Source organism: Hibiscus syriacus, unplaced genomic scaffold (assembly GCF_006381635.1).
Source record: "Hibiscus syriacus cultivar Baekdansim isolate YM2019G1 unplaced genomic scaffold, ASM638163v2 tig00110450_pilon, whole genome shotgun sequence".
Classification (NCBI taxonomy): domain Eukaryota; kingdom Viridiplantae; phylum Streptophyta; class Magnoliopsida; order Malvales; family Malvaceae; genus Hibiscus; species Hibiscus syriacus.
Genome location: NW_024062743.1, coordinates 1,129,702 through 1,137,345, shown reverse-complemented (window position 1 = coordinate 1,137,345; position 7,644 = coordinate 1,129,702).

Sequence of the window (7,644 nt, the reverse complement as noted above, 5' to 3'; positions counted from 1 at the left end):
AAAATGACGTTGTTGCCGATGGATAGAAAATGGATAATAGAAGAAAAAATTGCAACTTTACTCTTTCTCATATTGTACTCACCAAAACAATGTCGTTTTAGAGTATATTTGAGTTTTTCCAAACGACATCATTTTGATTTCTGTGCCATATCAAAACACTATTAAAAAGTTAAAGCAGAGTGAGCAAAATGATTTAATCTGTAAAGTTCAGTGAGGAAAATATAAAAAATTTGAAAGTTGGGTGAGGAAAATAGGAGAGAGAGTATAGTACAATGAGGAAAGATGTAATTTACCCTAAAATCAAAATGTAACATTAGATTCCCTCATGAGGAGACAAGACGATTCATAGGTGATAGAGGAATACCGGTCAAGGACGAGATCAATTTCTTACTATCAACAATTGGGTGCGGTAAGCATGGACAAACCTTACAACCGAGAGAATCATTCGAGTATCTTCCCCAAAAATTGAAACAACCACCCTCACCCCTGGACTTATAAAATATGAAGAGAACCACCACACTTGCATTGCTCATAGGGTTTCTTTTTCCGACGAGTTTTGGAAAGTCAGTGCGATGATGTTCATCTCGAAGCCTCCTATGGTTGTTAGTTAAGAGCCAAAAAACCATCAAGTCATGAAGTTGTTTTGGATCCAGTTGATCGAGTTGCATCTAAAACAACATCATTTTTTTTATAAAATGAACCTTCCAAAATGGATGTCATTTGTAAAGGGTTAATTATCCCAAATTTTCCTTTCTTATTTTTCCCTCTCTCTAGATTTATTCTCTTTACCTTCTCTCTAAAAGAACTCAGAAGTGTTCATCAATTATTTCCTCCCCACTCGTAGAAATAGCATTCCATGATCATTCACGGCATTTCCAATACTCCATTTATCATATGCAAAGGAAACAAATGGGTGACATTTCATTAAATGTAGCTTGATGGTCTATTAGTAGTCTATAGATACTTAGATCTCACCTCCACACCAAGTATTGATACGATACAAATACAATAAAATCCCTTATCATCATCGGGACACACATTCCTATTATAAAACATTCATCCTCCCCGCTATGAATGAAGTCTTTAAAAACTCGTAAAGAATTGCTATAGACCTTGTGACATAATAATTGTACCTGAAACTAAACTAATAACATGTAACACCCCTAAAATCGATCTAGTAATTTTATGATTTTTAATGATTGAAAAATTATTTTTTATTTTATTCGAATCAAGTTTTTCGATAAATTCATTTAAGTTTGGAATAAATACTAAAGTAATTTGGATTAATCTTGAAATTCTATGAATGAGGACCCAAAGGAAAGAAATGTAAAATTAGCATCTTTGAATGCAAGTGAAGTTTGGAAACCCTTTTATGTGCATGTTTTTGTTAAAGGACCATATTATTCGTTTACCTAACTTTCTTGATGATTCATCATTTAGCCGTCATCAAATGAGATGTTTAAGCTATTTTATTAATTAAAATAAATGCATTTTTTGCACCATTTTATATAGCCATTCACGTCAAACACAGGGGAGAGACAAAGTAATTACTTGTCTTCAGCATTTTTTTCACCATGGATGAGCACCAAACATTCCAACCTTCAAAGATCAATTACTTGCAATGAAAAGTTTAGTTACGGAGAATGTCACGACAATGAATAGTGTATGTAGGTAGATATGGATTGATAGTTTAACGGGGTATCAAATGGAAATGTAGTGGAAAGAGCAAATTATATTATTGAAAATGATAGAAATGTCAAGGCAATGAAAAATTGTAAAAACAATAAATAAATGATATTTTTGATAATCCTCACATAACAAGCTTCCACGGGAATGAATGGTACAGATTGATTTAAGGATGCTAAAACTTATTCCTCAAGAAGATTCGATTTATCTAAGCTCCACTTGCTCGACAGGGTTTGCTGAAAATGTTCCCGTTATCTTTAGTCAAAGGAACGTAATAGAATAGAATGCCATGACATTTCCTCTCAGTATCAACTATGGCAGCCTAGACTATTGATAAAAACTACCCCTCTTAGTCGTTGAAATCCTATCTTAGTCTCTCTCAAGTACTAAGGGATTAGGATATAGTATTATTATCCCGGTTCCAAGCTTAAGAAAATACTGCACCCCATTGCTTATGCGAATCTTACTTGCGTTTCTCTTGAATACTACAAGTATTACTAGCTAAGTTTCTCTAGAACACCTAGCATTCATCTAAGTAATGGACACTTTCATGACTCCTACAAACTTAGATGATGAAGCATTCATAAGCAAAACAAGTAAATGCAAAATATAAATGTAAATCTACCTTTAAAATAAAATGAAACACCATAAAATCAACCCTATCGAATAAGGTTAGTTCATGGTGGGGTTCGAATCATCCATGAAACAAAACATGAAATTCATCCATTCCAACAACCTAATATTAAATGGAAAATAATATCAAAGGGGAAGGGAGAAGAAGCCTTCGACGCGCACAACCAGAGCTCTCCTCAACCACCACGACTCACCTTAGCGTGCTAGCTCCTTTCAGACTCCTAGCTTGCTAGAGGAACACCACTAGAGAATGAAAAGAAGGATACAAAGAATAAGGTGAGAAAATCTAACTGAAGATGGCTTATTATCCTCCTCCCTTTTTCTCTCTCATATGCGATGTATATAAAAATATAATATCCAAGGGTAATAATGGGCTTTAACATTCCAACTACCCATCAGATCCCCTAATATCACTCCTTGGGCGTGAATCTTATCCTCCCAGATGGCAGTTGTCCCCAGCTGGCAGTTATAACCATCAAACATGTGTCTTGCCAACTGTCTTTTACAAAAATATATTTTTATCCTTTTCAGCGCCAGAAATGCCATGACATTTCAATCTGCTTCAGCAACGTGTGACGTCACGACATTCCTCCCCAATGCAACCTGTTGCTTGCTATTTTCTACACAACATAAACAACCACACCTTTCCCTCATACAACACCTTTACAAGATAAAATAGCAATACCACCACTAATGCAACTATATGCAACTACATGATGCTAAAATGACTAAAATGAGCTTTTAAACAAACAATAACTTAAGTGAAAAAGGCCTTAAAAGTAGCCTTTTTAGGAAGTTATCAATGGTTTATTAGTAGTGTATAGATACTCGGATCTCACCTCCACACCAATTATCGATACGATACAAATACAATAAAATCCCTTATCATCATCGGGACACACATTCCTATTATAAAGCATTCATCCTCCCCGCTAAGAATGAAGTCTTTAAAAACTTGTAAATAATTGCTATAGACCTTGTTACATGCTAATTGTACCTGAAACTAAACTAATAACTTGTAACACCCCTAAAATCGATCTAGTATTTTTTAAATTTTTAACGATTGAAAATTTATTTTTATTTTAATCGAATCAAGTTTTCAGATAAATAGATTTAAGGTTGGAATAAATCCTAAAGTAATTTGGGTTAATCTTGAAATTCTATGAATGAGGACCCAAAGGAAAGAAATGTAAAATTAGCATCTTTGAATGCCAGTGAAGTTTGGAAACCCTTTTATGTGCATGTTTTTATTACATGACCATATTCTTAATTTACCTAATTTCCTTTAATTGATGATTCATCATTTAGGCATCATCAAATGAGATGTTTAAGCTATTTTATTAATTAAAATAAAATACATTTTTGCACCATTTTAGATAGCCATTCACGTCAAACACAAGGGAGAGACAAAACAATTACTTGTTTTCAGCCTTTTTTCACCATGAATGAGCACCAAACGTTCCAACCTTCAAAGATCAATTACTTGCAATCTAATCATTAATTTTAAAATTCAAGTACATATTTGGTAAGCTCGTAATGTTAGCTTTCTTCTGGTACCAATCTTTTTATATTTAGAGCCTAAGTGTTTTTTAGTCATAAACCCTAAATAAGAGGATTTGTGTAACTTATTGCTCTTCCTTTATAATACAAGTAATTCCAAGCTTCATGATAATTTTTTCATGATTTTTAGGGCTTTTGAACATTAAAGTCTATTCATTTGAAAAGTTAAGGTTCATGTCAATTAGTATAATGTGATTTTATATGTTTTCTATGTGTGATTGATTAATTACATGATTAATTCTATGCATGAAGTAATCGCTTCATTCATGAACATAATTTTTGTTATATTTGAAAAGTTAAGGTTCATGTCAGTTAGTATAATGTGATTTTACATGTTTTCTATGTGTGATTGATTAATTACATTTTTAATTCTATGAATGAACATAGACCAATTGAAGAAAGTCCTATTTGTAGAGGCGAATCGTGGCTTCAAGATTAGTATGACGATCCATACTATAAGTGAGTGTAGTTTATGTGTTGGGTGACTCGATGTCATTCCAATTTGATGTTTTAACATTTTTATAGGTGAATTTAATTGATGTGTTTTTGGCTCAAAAAGAGCATTTAATGTCAAAGTGAAATCAAGATAAGATTGGTAAGCTTATTTAACTTCTTATGTGTTTTATGAACATAAAAGAAGACTCAAAGTTTAAAAAAAAAGAAGATTCTGTGCTTCAAAAAAAAAACAAAGTTGATCCTGCGAAATATGGTCTTTATATAAAAACGTCCATTTATTTTTGTTTTCGGAGATTGAGAAACCTTTGAAAGATGGTTTAGTGGTCAGATGATGAAGGTCGTATCTTCAAGAAACTAACACTTTCGTTTTCAGTTTTGAATTGCCTTTGCAAAAAGGAAAAAGAAGAAAAGATTACATCATAAACATATGGAGTTTTATGATTCCGCCATGAATTTCAGGTCTAAAGTTGGTTCGTTTTTCACCAAGTTAAGTTGATGCAACAATCTGAAGATTATCTAATAGTGATGGCGTTGGCAGATCTCCAAGAATCTACGTGTCAGTCACCATGGGCAAAGAGGCAAAGAGATATGACGTGACGTTCATTACCGTGGTTCTAGCAAATGATAATTCGAGCATAAGAACGCGATCTTGAAGTTGAAACAGATTGGTCGGCCAAGATCCGTTTCAAGATCGCTGGAACCACGGGAATTACATCACGTTCTTGAAGAAGTTTGAGAATTGGAGTGGTGCTAGCGATGAATATTCGAGTTCTTTGTCTCTTCTCCCATGATTCTCGGAGTTCCTCTGACGCCTTCACCGTTATCATCATTGCTCCAACTTAAAGAAGATGATGACTCAGCTGGTATGGCGTTATTTACTCTCATAAAATCAAACTCTGCTTAATTATCGCTACTTTTCATACTTGTTTTCTGCACAAACACATTGCACAGAACTTACTATTTTTGTCCATTTTAGGTGCAAATCGGTTCTTCATAGATTGTTCTTCTGCACTTCTTAAAATTTTTTCAAATGGGTAAAGCTTGGATTTTCACATCAAGGTGTTCTTTTGAGGTTGTTGTTTTTGTTGACGTTTAAGATGTTTATCTTAAGAAATGGTACTTCGTTCATTATGTCTTTGTTTATAATATGCTTCCAGTTGAACAAATTTGGGTTTCTTGACAGTTATTTAGGGTACTCATATGTTTATGATGTAGTATTTTTTATTATTTAATATGAAATAATTAAAATAATAAAATAAAAACAGAAGCGGGTTGGATGCCACCTTTGACCGCTGTAAATAGTGGCCATTTGGTCCCAAAATGGGATAGGTCGCTCCACCTCGACACCTGAGTTCGAATCCAACCTCCATTTAGTCAAAATTTGCTCCGAAGTCCACGAAGTTGAGTTTGAAAGTGAGGAAACTGAAACGTTTCAATCAAAATTCTTTGGTTTTTGGACATTTTCCGGTGAAACAAACCCGATTCAGACTCAAGAGGGTTGAGACGAACCGACCCATCCCATTTTGGGACCGAATGGCCACCGTTTATGGTGGTCGACAGTGGCCAAAATGAAAATGACGTGGTGGCCGATGGATAGAAAATGTAGAAGAGAAGAAAAAAGGGTAACTTTACTCTCTCTCATATTTTACTCACCAAAACAATGTCGTTTTAGAGTATATTTTAGTTTTTTCAAATGACGCCGTTTTGATTTCTGTGCCACATCAAATCATTATTAACGTTTTAACGACATAGAGAGCAAAATGATTCAATCTATAAAGTTCAGTGAGCAAAATAGAAAAATTGAAAGTTGGGTAAGGAAAATAGGAGAGAGAGTATAGTAAAATGAGGAATGGTGTAATTTACTCTAAAATCAAATTGTAACATTAGATTCCCTCACGAGGAGACAGAAGATTCATAGGTGATAAAAGAACACCGTTAAGGATGAGATCAATTTCTTACTACCACAATTGGGTGCGGTGAGCACGGACAAACCTTACAACTGAGAGAATCATTTGAGATATCGTCCAAAAATTGAAACAACCACCCTTACCCTCAAACCAATGAAAAACGAAGAGAACGACCACAATCGCTCTGCTAATAGGGTTTCTTATTCCTACGAGTTTTGGAAAGTCGGTGTGATGATGTTGATCTTGAAGCCTACTATGTAACATCCTCAATACCGGGTTAGTGACCAAATTATAAAGTTTTAGAATTGGTGATTAAGTAGAAGAATGAATTAGTTCAATGATTTATCTGGAAATAAATCCTAAAGATGTTAGTAATTATAAAAGGTATTAAAGGGCAAAAGGGTCATTTGACCAGAGATGAATTAAATAATGATATATATATATGGATAAGGATGAGAGATTTTCTAGAAATCTCTTCTCTTTCTCTCTTTTCTTCTTCATTTCTTTTTCCTCCGTGAAAGCTCCAAGGTAAAGGAAGATTCCTTGTTAGCTGATGATTTGTTGATTTTAAGAGTGGGTTTTGATCCTTAGGTAATACTTAAGATTATGGAAAGCTTAGGTTGTCCTAAAATCAAAAGATAAAGGAGATGGAGAAGATTAAAGATGAGTGGTTCTTGAATAAAATCTTGAAATAGAGTTTATAATAAGAATTGAAAGTTGGATTTGACTTGTCATCAATCTAAGTAAGAGATATGAAGTAATATAATTGGATTTGAAACATGTTGCAAAATTGATGTAATTATTGAATTACATATGGAAGATAGGATTTTGAGGTTTAAGATGAAATAAATGAGTATAGATTGTTTTAAGTATGTGTACTAGAGTTAAGAATGAAAAAAGGGGATGAAACATGAAGGATTTAATCCAAAATGAATGATTTTCGGTTCAAAAAGAGGATTCTGGCAGAGTGCATCGATGCATATTCATTGTGCATCGATGCATCAAGGTTAAAACCCAGAAATTTGTTTGAAGGTGTATCGATGCAGGTAGTGCATCGATGCACTCTTTTAAAATAGAAACATCGAATGCAATTAGTGCATCGATGCATAAGGCATGCATCGATGCATCCCAAATAATACAACATCGAATGTATTTATGCACCGATGCATCAGTAGTGCATCGATGCATACCCTTATTGAAAGAAGAAATTGACATTTATCTTAATCTAAAGAGTGAACCATTAGAGTATATTAGTTATAATACTAATATAGATCTATGTATGATTATGTAGATATAGAACGTGATCCCATTCAGAAACAATTGAGGATTAGAATCGAATCAAAGCAAAGCTAAGGTGAGTGCATATTTTATAGAATTATATGGAAATTGGACTTGTGATAAG